The sequence below is a fragment of the Capsicum annuum genome, chromosome 2, assembly GCF_002878395.1.
Source record: "Capsicum annuum cultivar UCD-10X-F1 chromosome 2, UCD10Xv1.1, whole genome shotgun sequence".
NCBI lineage: Eukaryota > Viridiplantae > Streptophyta > Magnoliopsida > Solanales > Solanaceae > Capsicum > Capsicum annuum.
Genome location: NC_061112.1, coordinates 91,871,782 through 91,888,775, shown reverse-complemented (window position 1 = coordinate 91,888,775; position 16,994 = coordinate 91,871,782).

The window sequence follows — 16,994 nt, the reverse complement described above, 5'->3', positions numbered from 1 at the left end:
TAAACTTATTTTATTTGCAGTCCAGATATTTGAAGATGTCACTCATAAAATATTGAATATTGTCACCTGATAAAACTTATGTGAAAAACTTTTAAGGATTCAAAATGCTTGAAGCATATAAAAGTTTCCGGAAAACTTATTTATAATCCTTATATTGTATAAGCTTATTGCTTGAATACCATTGAAACTCTTGGAGACTTTCCAAAGCAATAGATTATTTACTGAAATTCGAAATATATCGAATTGAATTGGTTATGAAGTACCATATCTTAGTGCAATTGATACACTCATCTACCTTGCAAATACTATAAGGCCTACAGCCTTTTCAATCAATTTGTTAGCAAGATATATTTCTGCTCCTACTATGAGACATCAAAATGGGATAAAACACATGAGGTTGTTTTATTCTAAAGATTGCAGTCCCGATCTTATTGGTCATGTTGATGTTGGGTACTTATCTGACCCGCATAAAGCTTGATCTCAAATAGACTATGTGTTCATATGTGGTGGTACTGCCATATATTGGAGATATACAAAGCAGTCTATCGTAACCACTTTATCTAATCATGCTGAGATAATAGCTATATGACAATCTACCCACAATTTTATACAAAGATAATTCAGCATACATAGCACATCTTAAGGGAGGATTCATAAATAGAGATAGAACGAAGCACATTTTGCCAAAGCTTTTCTACATACATGAGTTACAAAAGAATGATGATATTAACGTGTAACAAATTCGTTCAACTGACAATGTGATTGATTTATTCACCAAATCTTCTCCAATTGCAACTTTCAAGAAGATGTTGCACAAGATCGAGATTCAAAGGTCAAGGATGTTCTCATTAGAGGGAGTTAATATGCGCTGTACTTTTTTTTCCTTACGAGGTTTTGTCTCACTGGGTTTCCCTTGTAAGGTTTTTAATGAGGCAAACGAAATGCGTATTATTAGAGATTTGTATTCTTTTTTCTTCACTAGATTTTTTTTTCTACTGGGTTTTTTCATTTTAACGAGGCACATTATCTACCAATTAGACATTCGAGGGGGAGTATTATAAATGTATTTACATTATAGTGAATGTCTATAAAGATCTACTTTGATATCTATTAGGATTTGAAGCATCGTCTTTTACTCAGACTAGGAGTAAATCATCCGTCTTTACTCAAACTAGGAGTAAATTTTTCCTATAAACAAAGGGATTTTGTTCATTGTATTGACAATCTTATGATCTCTCATCCCTCAACAGAAATAAGAATTACTCTCTATTCTTTCTTTTCTCTTCATCTTTATTAGTTTATAACAAAACAATATTTCTAACACTTTTCACACTTTTAATATACTATAATAGATATATAATGTTAAATTAAGTACCAGTCTTTGTTAAAAATACTAGCACAAAATTTTAAGGTAAAAAGTGTACCTAAAAAGTAGCATATATCATCCTTTTTCAAGACTTTCATTCCTTCGTGCCGTAATTTTATCCAATTTTAAGAGTCCATGTGAGTTTCAAACAACTATGTCATTCCTAGCTAAATGATATAATATATCTTTTCGTTAGGAATTAAAATTCCATCAAATAAGTTGGACTTAGTGTCATAGTGATAATTAAAGAATATTTCAAATCAAAATAATGTATTTTAAACCATCAGAATTTATACCTACACGGTGCATTGATTTTATGTATATGTTGAATTGTCCATAAAAAATATACTATTGCTTATTATTCTACAATTTCAAGAATAAATTTAAGGTATCTCAAATTATAAGTAGATTTGTCTTAGTATTTATTGATCTAAATATCTAAATAAAAACACAAATAAAATTTATTGGCATAAAAAAAATTTAAACGTAATTAATTAAATTCTAAGCCTACTTCGCCCCTCCCCCCTCCCCCCCCCTCCCTCCAAAAAATAAATAAATTTACAGCAATTTTCAGTGGAAGATCCGAAACCTAAATAATTAAATCTTAAACTTATAAAAGAAAGATGCGGCTCTTTTGGTTGAAAACCCTAAAGGCGTAAACCTAAATAAAACGAAAGACGATATTTTATAGTGAAAATGCTCAAAAATATCATCGACTTTGAAAATAATTGATCTATATTATTCATTATAAGTTTGGTTTATTTATGTCATCATCTTTAAAAATTTGACTTATCTATGCCACTGTCGTTACAAAAAATTCATTTGTGCCATTATTTTGTTTGTAAAACTATATTTGCCACATGACCTCTCATTAGAAGTCCACGTTACCAAATCTAAATCAACCAATATTACTTAAATTAAAGAAAAAATCACATCCATTGAAAAAAAAATCGGCACAATTAATGGATTTGATTTGTATTTTTAATGAGTTTAATTTTTATTTTTAATACTGTGTGGATCAAATTTTATTTTAATGGTTCCGCTTTTTAATTTATAATTTTAAGTAATATTGTCTGATTTGGATTTGATAATGTGAACCTCTAATAAGAGGCCACATGACAAAATGATTTTAGAAAAATCACCATTACAAAATGATGGCACAAATGCACCTTTCTGTAACGACAGTGGTATAAATGAGCCAAACTTTCAACGTTAGTAGCATAGATGAGCTAAACCTATAACGGACAACATAAATAAATCACTAATAGTTTGATGACATATTTGAGCTTTTTTTAATTATTTTATATAAGTATGATTTAGACAAAAAATGTATTAACTTGAACATATTATATGCACAAATAGCAAAAAAAGTAAAGTACTAACTCGAACTAATTAGATTTTTTGGTTTGATTTTTTTTTTTTTTTTTGAAAATTCAGTTCGTTGATTCTACGTTCAACCGTCGCGATTCTTCGATGCATCAAAGAACCAAATGTTTATTAAAAGGATTTATTCAAATTAAATTATATTATATTTCACTCATTTAAATTTAATTTTAGTACTTCTTGTAGACACCTAATTTTGTCCCTTCCGAAAACCCAATCTATCCATTTTCTTGCCTCACTTTATTATACACCATCATCCATTTAATAATTTCTCCATAAAAGATAAAAAATAACTAACCTGACAAAAATATCCCACTTTTAACATCTCATCCTAACAAAAATAACAATCTACCCCTACCCCATACCCACATACCCCTACCCCTACCACTACCTCACCCACGGGATGACACACACAATTTATATACATACACAGCTGGACGCACTACACTCGGAGAATTTTGTACTCTCAGGGTGTGTTTGGTATGATGGAAAATATTTTCCATGGAAAATGTTTTCCTGGAAAATAAGTTGGTTTTCTACTTATTTTCTCATGTTTGGTTGGTAAGTGGAAAATATTTTCCGAAAAATATTTTATAGTGTTTGGTTGGTGAGTAGAGTATTTTTTAGAAAAATATTTTCTAGTGTTTGATTGGTGAGTGAAAAAATATTTTTTTAGAAAATACTACTAACTGTTAACTAGTGTATCAGTGCCTCTAGCAACTCAATAATTTGTAAGAACTAATTTAAGCATAGCAAATAATATCAATATCGAATACTAAAATATTACAATCACTAAATTTAAGCAACTATTAATTAGCAAATATAGGAGACACTTTTCAATATTTTGTCAGGACAATTTCAAGATACTACAAACAATAGAAATATAACGGAACGATAATTTTATTCAACCTCGTAAAACAAGTTTCATCGATGACAAAATGAAATATGCAATTAGCAAAAGTAACATAGATAAGTCTTCCTCTATGCATATGAAAATAACAGTACATTCAACGAACATTGGAAATGGGGAAAATTCAAACTTCACTATTTTTTATTTCAAGCAGTGAAAAATTGAAGCAAAGCATAGTGAAAAATATTTTTGAGTAATGTAAATTTTTGAGAAATATGAATTTTTTGAGTCATGTGAATTTGAGTGTTGTTGGGGTGGGGAAGAGAGGTGGGGGTGGGGTCATAAGTCACATTTGTCATTTTCTGGAAAATGACCTTCCTTGGCCCATGAGAGAAGTCATTTTCCCTCAAATTGAGGAAAATGAGTTATTGTAGAAAATGTTTTACAAACATTTTATTACAACCAAACAAGGGAAAATAGGAAAACATTTTTCAAAAAATATTTTCCATCATACCAAACACACCCTCATAGAATAATAGACACAAAATTCATCACTCATATTACGAATTCACACACAGTAACTCACCACACACAAAAAAAAACACAACCTTCTTTTTCAATTAAGAACACTCCTCACTGATCTATGCAAGAGCTTGACATAATACACCAAAAAATGTACACACGCACACCGTGAAGAAAAACTGGCAAAAACGAAAGGAGTTTGAGAGAGAATACAAATTGAGTTTGATCGAAAGTGATGAGAGAGAGGGAAAAGAAAGAAAATAAGTTTTGATCCCATTTTCTAGCAAAATTATTGTCGGAATCGTCAATCGAGGAACACCGCCAATCATCGTTCGTTACTGTCACAGCGAAAATCGATCGAAAACACCATATTTGGCGAAACCTAGCCCGGAGACCCCATTATGTTGACCGCCGAGTCAGTCAGAGCTCTGTTGACCTGCAAACGATAACCCAACCATGATTTCGGAGGGATTGGGTTACGGTTAGTTCAAAATTCGAGATTTGGGGTTTGTTTCAAGGTTTTCATTACAATTTTAAATCTATACTATTTGTTTTTCTCGATACCGAGTTGGAGTTATTCGTGATCGAGGTTTAAATCGGAGTTCTTCGGACACAGTTCTATCTTCGGTATATTAAAATCGACAATTGAGGTCCAATTCTTCAACTTCTCTCTTTATTTCATCTTAAATTTAGGAAATTAATTTTATGATTATATGTTGGATGATGATGATTGGGTGATTTTGTTGACGTTGATGTTACTTGTTGTAGATAATTGATTATGGTATGAATTCGATATTACTATAGGTTGGATAACCATATCTCGTATAAGAAATTTCTATTGAAAAATGATTTGGGGGAAGGGATTGAAAATCGGTAAAAGTAAATATCGGTGTGTGTTGATTAAACAGTTTGTTTGATTTGAAATGGATGTTAATTTCATTGAACTTGATAGTGTCATGTGTTAGGCCGAAAATCTATAGGCAAATAGTAGGTTTCGGATAGGCAAATTTAGGAACTATGATTGTTGAATGCTTGAATGGTTTGAGCAATTTTATTTTATCGCATTAAATATGTACTTATTTGGCTGGGGAATACCCCGAAGTTATTTGTACTGTTTTATCCGGGGAATGCCCTGAAGTAGTTGTACTCAAAGATGGTTCGTGATCAAGACCCGAAGCACCGGGTGGAGCGTAGTTTAGGATTAGTGTAGGTTAGCGTAGATTTACATTTCAGTACCTTTTATCTTGGGTCTATAATAAATTAGACTGGACACTAGTTTTGGTTTTCTTTGTTTGATTATTTGTTTTAGTTTGTTGTGTGTTTTGTTTGGTTTATGCATTTTATAGTGTCGTACTAGCCGATATACTCCAAAAAGGACTGTGGTCGAACCATCGGATCGAGGGGTGCCTAACACCTTCCCCTCGGTCAACAAAATTCCTTAGCCGAAATTTCTATTCGCAAATCAGTTTTAAAGAGTCAACAATCATTTTGAAAAAGGATTTTCAAAGGTGACTTGGCACACCAGATTTATGCCAAGTGGCGACTCTGAGTTTAAATGTAAATAATCATTTTTGAAATAAATTCTATCTTATGTCACGTAATATTAAAACCCTTTCAAAACCTAAAAATCGAATATTTTGGATAAAAAAGGGGTTGTGACAGCTCTGACGACTCTGCTGGGGATCTTTTCGAAATTTGAGCTTATTTTCGGAGTTGTATCGGCTTAGTTTGACACTATAGGTGTATAGACATTTGTTTTTGTTAGTGTTTATGCTATTGTTTTATCATTGTTAAGTGTGTATGTGCTACGTGTTTACATTTTTCTCTTATGTGTTACCGCTTCATATCTGGCATCATATGCATTACCCTGAGTCAATTTTTTCGCAACAAGTCCCGGAGTACACGTCATGTACACGAAATCTAGTTGAGTCACCCTTATTTTAGGAGGGGGATCCTTTGGATGTATGGAGTAGGTGGAAAGAAATCACAGCCACTATCGACCATATGTGCCCTCGAACAGCCTTATTAGTGGATCCAACCTTTAGGTCAATGCTTACTTGCATCATATTGAGACCTAGCAGGGCCTGCTTGGTCCTTTGTAGGAGACTCACTCCTAAGCATCCTTGCGTGCTAATTGTTGCATCTTTGAGGGTAACAAGGTCATTTGATGGACTGATTTGAGGAAAAACATGTTCTAGAATTAAATGAAAGGTTGTATGCAAGGAAAGGTTGAAAAAAATAGAAAAAGAAAAGTAGGTAAAAAAAAGGAGTTTCATAGTTTTTTTAAGTTCTTTATGGTTTTTGTTTTTTCATAATTCAAAAATTCAAAAAGATTTTTTTTACCCTTTTCACTCATTTTCACAAAAACATCAAAAAAAATTTCCTTTGTTTCCTTTAGCAAGCATCCATAATTCGAAAATTAAAAAAATAATAATTTAGGAGCCTTTTTATAAAATAAAAATTCAAAAAAAAAGGTAAAAGTTTTGTACATTTCTTATAACAAAAATACCAAAAAGATTTTCCTTTTATAGTTGTTGGTGTCATTTTTATGTGAAGTGTCAAATTGAAAACTCAAAAAGAGATTTTATTGACGTTTTTTCATCTTTTGTGTGTGGTCGTGTCTCTTAAGCTAAGGTTCAGTCGATTTTTTAATATTTAGTTGTCCAATCTGGACGAACTACGCACGCCTGATTCTCCTCTCTCGAGAGTGAGATACGTAGGCAGTCCTTCTAGGGCACGGTGATCTTATTCAAAAATCCAAAAAGATTTTCTTCACTCTTCATTTAGAGTAGGTGTCATATACGTATTTAAAAAGAAAACTACCAAAAGATTTTCCTTTAATAGTTTCAAGTTTCATTTTCATATGAAATTCAAAATCGAAAACCCAAAAAGATTTTTCTTTGGTAATCATAGGTTTCATTTTGTATAGGAATGTTAAATCTGAAAAATTCAAAAAGATTTTCATCAGTTCTTTTGACAATTTGTAACTTTCTTTTCTTCTAAAGTTACAGAAAAAAAGAAAAAGAGTTTGATTGGTCATTTTGTGGCCGAACTTCACGAACTACGCATACCTAATTCTCCCCTCTCGAGGGTGAGATACGTAGGCACCCTTCTTGGGTTCGGTAATCTTTTTTTGTTAAAAAATTTTTTTCAGAAACTGTTGAACTCTAACGCATTGGTTATCTTTTGTTCAGTTAGTTTAAGGTGGTTGGTTTGTGGTGTTTTTGCTAATCCTCCATATTGCACCAAGTCGAAAAAAAAGTTATGGCCAGCAAGCATACCGAGGTTGTTGTCACTAATCAGATAGAGAATTTGGGAATGAGAATTTTGGAGCTAATGAAGAGATTCATAAATTAAGGCAAGAAATGATAGAAATATATCGAGCTTGGGCTAACGGGTTGCCACCTCCTCCAGTTCCTACTGATAATCTGGAATATCTGTCTAGCTTGCCCCCGTGTCATATACATAATTTCCCATTGTTGTTGACACGCCACAACATGCATTAGGATCTACTCTGGGCCAACACTATCCAAACACTTCCAGTATTTATTTCCCCGCTCCTCAACACAAAACTACTACATGCCCTGCTCCACCCACTGTCCATTTTTTTTACAGTACTACCCCTACCTGAAGCTCCTACTTTTGATGATCATCCATCAGTTGTGCCTCCCTACTCTACGAGAGATCCTATATTGAATATTTCTGGTGATCAGCATTATGCTCCCGAGCCTACATTTAAGTCGACTGGTCCTTATGGCTACACTCAACCTCCTGAACTTCCTCCTAACATTGAGAAACTTGTTGTGACAGAAGAACATGAGGGCATGACACAAAAATTGAAGAGTTTAGAACGATCCATGAGGAACTTGCAGGGGTTCAGGGGTTATAAAAGTGTATCATATAATGATTTATGCATGTTCCCAGATTTTAATGTCCCTCCTAGTTTTAAAATGTTAAAGTTTAAGAAGTACGACGGGCACAGTGACCAGTGGCATATTTAAGGCGTTATTGTAACCATCTAAGGGGCGCTTGAGGGAATGAAGAATTACTCATGGCTTATTTCGGTAAGAGTCTTTCAGGTCTAGCTTCAAAATCATTTGTTGACCAAGACATCGACAAGTGGAATAATTAGGATGGCCTAGCTAATGAATTCGTGTAATAATTTCAATACGATTTGGAGTTGATTCCTGACGAGAAATCCTTAACTAATATGAAGAAAAAGAGTACTAAAAGTTTCAAAGAGTATGGGATTAGATAGCGTGAACAAGCTGTTAGGGTGAAACCGCCAATAAAAGAAAGTAAGATAGTGGAGGTATTTATTCAAGCGCAAAATAAAACATATTATCAACACTTGTTACCTGCATTAGGCAAGCCATTTATTGAGGTCCTTAAAATGGGGGAGATGATAAAGGATGAAATCAAGACCGGTCACATTGTGAGTTTTGCAACATTGAAAGCAACTACTCAAGCAATTCAAAGGGGTTTGGGAAGTGTTGGAGGGAAGACAAATGAGAAAGATGCATCTGCTATTGTAGTTGGACAACGGGCACAGTCAAGAAGACCACGTCATCATTACCCTCTGGCTCAAGCCCAAGTTCATACTCAAGCTCTACATAATTACTCCCAAAATCCATTATATTTCATTCCACCACCTTCATATCCAGTATATAATGCACAACCACATGTTCAACCCCCATCTTACCACAATTACACACACTAACTCCTCAGAGTCATTCTCCAACTCCACAAACATACCAAAACCCTTCTAGGCGCGATTTTAATCCAAGTCAAACAATGAAATGAGGCTGAAGTTGAGGGATAGTTTCACACCAATTAGAGAGTCATATGCCAGTTTATTTCAGAGATTAATACAAGGGGCATGATCACTCCTCTCCTTAGGTATACTCCTGACCTGCATTCAAGAACTTTTGATCCTAATGTAATATGTGCATATCATTTTGATGTTCAGGGTCACAGTATTGAAGATTGTCATTATTTAAAAAAAGAAATAGAGAAGATGATTCAAGGTGAATCGATTATGGTGCAGAATATTGACAGTGGTGAAAGCCTTAGTCATGCCGATGTGAAAATTAGTGGCTAAGATGTTAGGCTCAGTAATTGAGAAGTCACTCCCTCTCCTTACTATGAAGGGGTTTGGTAGTTTTTTTTCTTTTCTGTTATCCGAATTATTTCAAGGTTGTAATTCAGAATCCATCTTGTTTTTTCCTTTTGTTGTTTATGTCCAAACCCTTCTATCTTTCATTTCAACTAAATAGAGTGTCCCTTTTTCCTTTGTGTTTTTTTTTCTTTACATATATGTTTGTGTTGATTCTAATAATATGACGTGCATGTGTAATTTTCAGACGGATCTTAAAATCCAGTTTAATCATGAAACATTTAATCAGAGGGCTAAAGTTAGAAAAAAATTATCTGAGAAAATAGGTAGAGTGCTGAGACATTTGGTGACAAGTTGAAGTCTTCTTTAAAAATTAAGGCAATTATTTTGAGAATCACAAGAATAACTTGGTCATTAATTGAAAGACACGTCTCAATTAGGTCAAATGGTAGATGCATGATCCTATATCAAGAGGAACAAAAAGAAAATCAGCTCCACAAAAGCATGAGTCATTTGATATAAGGAATTCAAAACAAAGGTGGAGTTGTATGTTGGACAAGCGTAGAAGAAGTAGTGACGCACAGGCTCAGTTAAAGTTAGTGCTGTAAAAAATGTCACAAATGATCTTCATCTTTCACTTTCATATTGCATGATATGTACTTGCATTTTCAAGGATTGATATGATGAAAGCATTTCATTTTATTATCCAAACATTGTGTCATCCTTTGTTTACCCCGTTTGAGCTTTAGTTCTATTTTCTTCCATACCCCTCTTTCGGAATTAAGATAAAGTCAACAAATCTCAAAAGAAAAGTGTCGAGCAAAAGAATAAAGTCAGAAAAGCTTCTAAAAAAAGAGGAAAATGTGTCAAAAAGAAAGAGAAGTGATGAGTGTCAAGAAAAACAGAATAAAAAAAATTCCAAAGAGAAAAGAGTCAATAAAAGAAGAAAATAAAAATAAATTAGAATCAATTAAAAGAACAAGTTGTCGAAACTGCGTGTCACCTGATTCTCCTCTCTCGAGGGTGAGGTACGTAGGCTGCCCTACTCTAGGATCGGTCTAACCAAATAAATAATTTAGAATTGCCCAGTCAAAAGAAACTAGGGCATGAGTTAATTTTCATTATTTGAGTCGATTCTTAAAGTTGTAAGTCCTACCCCACTTCAAGTGCCGTTTAGGCCTCATGTTATCCTTTCTTTCTTATTTTATCTAAAAGCCAGTTTTTAACCAAAGAAAGATCTTCAGATCATTCTCTGAGAATGATAAAGTTAAGCATGAAATGCATATGATAACGCATTTTGGGAACTACTTGCCTTCCTTGGCATAAGAAATCAGGAGAGAAGTAAAAATGAGAGTCTTATCGGTGAAAATTATCACGGGCACCATAAGATGATAGTAAGTTGAGAGAGTAAAATGAGAGAGTCTTATCGATGAAAATCCTCACGGGCACCGTAAGATAATTGTGAGTTAAGAGAAATGAAAATGAGAAAGTCTCATAGAGTATTATTGGTGAAAACCCTCACGGACACCATTGGGAAATGGTGAGTTAAGAGAAAGAAAATGAGAGAGGCTTGTTGGCGAAAACCCTTCAAGGCGTCACTAGCCGAATGAGGTCTCTGAATACAATTGTCCCAAGGAAGTAACTCAATTTAAGGGTCATTAACTCAACAACAATTAGGGGGAAGATTGGATGAAAAGATCAGACAGCTTAATCCAAAATGCATGTCATAATCATTAGAGTTGACTGTCACTTTCAGATAAATTCTTCTCTTCTCTTTTTTCAATGGGGACATTCATTGTATTTTCTTCCTTCTCTATATTTTTATTTTTGTTTTCTTGAGTCAGTTATCCAAATAAAAAATTTTATCATTTTTCTGGTGTCTTTGAGTCATAGTCCATGTCAAAACAAGTGAGGAAAGATTTTAAAACTGGCTACCAACTTCTTCAATTGCACAAAGCAAGACAAAAGGCCAGCACATGAAAGAGACATGATTGTGAGCTGAAATAAGTCATGCAAAAAGTTTTGTCAACAGACAAGGCTGGGAACCCATGAAAATACCAAGGTTCAAAGGGTTTATCTGAGAAGCATGGCAAAACAGAGATATTGTGTTTGTTTCAGTCACTTTTAATAATCTAATTTTGGGTCAATGATTCAGCAAGTCAATGACATATGCTAATGGTTGGAAGCAAGGTTAAATGTGACAAGAACAAGAGTGATTGCTGCGAAAGCTAAAGCCACAAACCAACCACCATATTTTTAAACTCACAAGTTTTCTTTGTATGAAACAAGAAACATATTACCTTCAAATCAAGGACTTGAGAGCATAAATATTAAGGGTTGCAATGCCTCACTTCTACAAGTGCAGGAAGCAATGTTGTTGCATAGGTTTGATAATCAAATGATGGTAAAAATTCATCATCCTATATCCCTCGGAGGCACACTTCATTTTTCGGGTAATTCAAGTTCATTTATTAGGTGATGCACTTCCTAAATTGAATCTTCACTCCTAGAAGCCACACTTTCTAGTTGAGTCCTTTCATTTTAATTTTTAGGAGATGCATTTTCTTGTTTGGGTAATTTAAGCGGCATTTATAAGGCGACACATTTTCTTGTTTGGGTAATTTAAGTGGTATTTGTAAGGAGGCACATTTCCTTGGGTAATTCAAGTGGCATTTGTAAGGAGACACATTTTCTTGTTTAGATAATTTAAGTGGTATTTGTAATGAGACGCATTTTTTTGTTCGGGTAATTCAAGCAACATTTGTAAATAGACGCATTTTCTTGGGTAATTCAAGTGGCATTTGTAGGGAGACACACTTCATTGACTGGGTAATTCGAATTTTACTTATTAGGTGATGCACTTTCTAACTTAAGTCTTGACTCCTAGAAGATGTACCTTCTAGTCAAGTCATTCCCTTTTACTTCTAGAAGATGTACTTTCTAGTCGAGTCATTCCCCTTGACTCTTAGAAAATGTACTTTCTAGTCAAGTCATTCCCCTTGACTCTTAGAAAATATACTATCTAGTCGAGTCATTCCCCCTGACTCCTAGAAGATGTACCTTCTAGTCGAGTCATTCCCCTTGACTCCTAGAAGATGTACCGTCTGGTCGAGTCATTCCCCTTGACTCCTAGAAGATGTATCTTCTGATCGAGTCATTCCCCTTGAATCCTAGAAGATGTACTTTCTAGTTGAGTCATTCCCCTCGACTCCTAGAAGATGTAACTTCTGGTCGAGTTATTCCTCTTGACTCCTAGAAGATGTACCTTCTGGTCAATTTATTCCTCTTGACTCCTAGAAGATGTACCTTCTAGTTGAGTCATTCCCCTTGACTCCTAGAAGATGTACCTTTTAGTTGAGTAGTTAACCCTTAGGAGACACACCTCCTTGTCAGGGTAGTTCAAGTTTGGCTTGCTAGGTGACATACTTCCTAATTTAAGCCTTTACTTTTGGAAGATGCACTTTCTGGTTGAGTCCATCCATGCAACCCCTATGAGATGCACCTCCTTATCTGAGTAATTCAGGTTTCATTTATTAGGTGATGCACTTCCTAAATTGAACCTTAGCTCCTAGAAGCCACATTTTCGAGTCGAGTCATTGCACTTAAATTTATCTCTAGAAGACTCACTTTCTAGTCGGAATTCCTCACTTTAATTCTTAGGAGACGCATTTTCTAATCTTGGTCATGTAATATTACTCTCAAGAGATGCGTTTATTCATCATTACAATATGCAAGTAATTATAATTGGATTTGACATTTACAAAACTTTTCTGATGATAAACTGGGCAAAATTTAGTTCATGTTATTGAAACCATCATTTAGGATCCTCTTGAAAAATGAGACTTTATTTTTGAAAAGTGAGATTTCTATCATAACCTTTGTTTGGGATAATTTTCTTTCTAGTTTTGATGTGATTTCAGGAGCCCACATGAAGAACAGGATGAATAAATGAAAAGTTAAGTAACAAAGTAAAGAAGTTGAAAGTCAAGTAACAAGGTGAAGAAGTTGAAAGTCAAGCAACAAGGTAAAGAAATTGAAATTCAACATATTGAAAACATACCTGGAGAACAGGGTGAAGAAATTGAACGCCAAGCAACAAGGTAAAGAAATTGCAAGTCAGGAGCCCGCCCGAAGAATAAGGTGATGAAATAGCAAGTCAAGAGTCAAGGGAGGCTGCATAGATAGGTCTTTTGTAATTTCATTTATGTTTTAACCTGTAATTTTCATTTTTGATGTAATGACAGAGCCGCTGAGCAGAACCTTAACAGGACCTCAATCGATTCTCTAACTCGGTATAGTCCCCCTCCTTCCAACCCTTTGAGATACCTGTGACTTGATTCCCTCACAACTTAGGTAGGTAGGATGTCCTAAATCAAGATTCGGTGGTACTTTGTCCTTCTGTTTCTCCCATTCGAATAATGGTCAGGTCAAAATTTGATCTCGTTGTCTACTTCTTTGTTTGCAAACACTTTGTGTTTACATCCAAAGAGGGGCGTGATGTGGACACCTAATTTTGTCCCTCCTGAAAACCCAATTTATCCATTTTCTTGATTCACTTTATCATACACCCTCACCCATTTAATAATTTCCCTATAAAAGACAAAAAAATAACTAACCTAACAAAAATTATCTCACTTTTGACACCTCACCCTAATAAAAATAACAACCTACCCCTATCCCCATCTCACACACGGGATAACACACATAATTTATATACATACACAGCTGTACACACTATACTCGAAGAATTTTTCACTCTCACAAAATAATACACACACAAAATTCATCACTCATATCATGAATTCACTTAGAGTAACTCACCCCACACACAAAAAAACACAACCTTTTTGTCAATTAAGAACACTCCTCACTGATCTACGTAAGAGTTTGACATAATACATTGAAAAATGTACACACGCACACCGTGAAGAAAGATCGCCAAAAATGAAAGGAGTTTGAGAGAGAATACAGATTGAGTTTGATCGGAAGTGATGAAAGCGAGAAAAAAGAGAGAAAATAAGTTTTGGTCCCATTTTCTAGAAAAATTATTGCTGGAAGAGTCAATCGAGGAACACTACCGATCATTGTTCATTACTGTCACGGTGAAAATCGATTGAAAATACCATTTCTGGTGAAACCCAACTCGGAGACCCTATTCTGTTGACTGCCGGGTCAGTCGGAGCTCCGTTGAGCTTCAAATGGCAACCCAAACATAATTTCGGTGGGATTGGGTTATGGTTAGTTCAAAATCTGAGAGTTGGGGTTTGTTTCAAGGTTTTTATTCCAGTTTTAAATCTGTTTCATTTGTATTTCTCGATACCGAGTTAGAGTTATTCATGGTCGAGGTTTAAATCGGAGTTCTTCGGATTCAGTTCTATCTTTGGTATATTAAAATCAAAAATTGAGGTCCAATTCTTCAACTTCTCTGTCTTTATTTCATCTTAAATTTGGAAAATTGATTTTATAATAATGTGTTGGATGATGATGATTGGGTGATTTTGTTGACGTTGATATTACTTGTTATGGATAATTGATTGTGGTATGAATTCGATATTGTTATGGGTTGGATAACCACGTCTCGTATAAGAAATTTTTATTGAAAAATGATTTGGGGAAAGGGATTGAAAATCGATAAAAGTGAATATCGGCGTGTGTTGATTAATTAGTTTCTTTGATTTGAATAGATGTTAATTTCATTGAACTTGATAGTGTCATGTGTTAGGCCGAAAATCTATAGGCAAATAGTAGGTTTCGGGTAGGAAAATTTAGGAACTATGATTGTTGATTGCTTGAATAGTTGCTTGAATAGTTTGAACAATTTTGTTTTGTCGCATTAAATATGTACTTATTTGGCCGAAGAATGCCCCGAAGTTATTTGTACTATTTTATTTGGGAAATGCCCTGAAGGAGTTGTACTCAAAGATGGTTTGTGATCAAGGCCCAAAGCACCAGGTGGAGCGTAGTTTAGGATTAGTGTAGGATAGCGTAGATTTACATTTCAGTACCTTTTATCTTGGGTCTGTAATAAATTGGACTGGACGCTAGTTTTGATTTTCTTTATTTGATTATTTGTTTTAGTTTGTTGTGTGTTTTGTTTGATTTATGCATTTTATAGTATCGTACTAGCCGATATACTCCAAGAGCGACTGTGGTCGAACCACGGGATCGAGGGATGCCTAACACCTTCCCCTCGGTCAATAGAATTCCTTAGCCAAAATCTCTGTTCGCAAACCAGTTTTAAAGAGTCAACAATCGTTTTGAAAAAGGATTTTCAAAAGTGACCTGGCACACCAAATTTATGCCAAGTGGCGACTCTGATTTTAAATCTAAATAATCCTTTTCGAAACAAATTCTATCTTTTGTCACATAATATTAAAACTCTTTAAAATTTTAAAAATCGAATATTTTTGGTAAAAAAAAGGGGGGTGACACTTCTATTAATTGTTTATAATCCAAATATCTGTTAATTCAGGTTTAACACAAGGTTAGCTTTTCAAGTCAATATTAAAATATACAAAACTAATATTAAAGTTCACAAAAGTACTCCACTAAAATGCTAATCTAGATGTAGATATGACAGGACCATTATAGCATTTCTATTTTCTACTTTCCCTTTTTCGTCCACTACAATTCTCAATGTCAGAATTCGTTTGTCAGAAAGCACTTTAAGAAAGTAAGGTCATTTTGTTTTTAATTGGCTCTTGAAAATCATCTTCAAAACAGCAAATCAAATGAAAACGAAGTTGAAAGAAAACGAACCGGATTGAAATAGTTCGATATGGTGTTCGATGTTTACTTTTTAAAATTATAAATCAAAGAATTGAATCAAAATTTGATTAAATCGAATCAAAGTATAGAATATGCACTCCTAATCAACACCTTAACAACATAAATCGTACTAATATGAATGAGAAATAAAATTTTGAAAAAACATGCCTTCAAATTTTCTCGTAATCGGTACAAAGTTGCAATCCCACACTCAGATAATTTTTCTTTACCTGCATATCATACGAAAGCCAACAATTGAAAGTATAATAAATCATGCAATAAAAAAAACGATAACAAAAGATGCATAATTTAATATAGTTGACCTACAAATTAAAAACACAAAACTAATCTTCTCTTGAACATATTCTTTAACAATTAAATTGTGAATGTTATTATGTTATTTGTTGGAAAAAAATTGCTCAATATATAAAAGTGCAAAATTTTGCCTTTTAAAAAAGAGTTGATGAAACATGGAAGAAATCTAGTCTAATTAGGGAAATTTTTTTCCATAAAAAAATAGTTATTGTAGAAAATCAAGACAGACAAAACTTAAAAGAAAAAAAAAGGACTCCTAATTAAATCAAAAACCCTACTTGTTTTCTTTTTTCTCTCTTGGACATATACTGACTACAACCTAGCAGTCTAAGGCTGCATTTATCTTTTTTAAGATTCAAACATCTGAATCTGAATGCATATTTGAATGATTAAGATGTTGTCTTTAGATCTGCAAACTGAATGATTAAGACTATTTGTTTTTCAATAATCGAATGTGCAAAATTATTTTATTTGTATATATAATAAAATAAAAAATACAATTCAAATAAAAAATTAATTATATATTAGAAAAGTATGTAATTTAATCCAACAAAATTATTATATGATTGATAAAAAATATTTATGTTTGTTAGTGATAGTGGAGATGGCTTATAATGGTGGTTGCAGTGACAATGATTGATGTTAGTGATTAATAATGTTGGTGGTGATAGTTG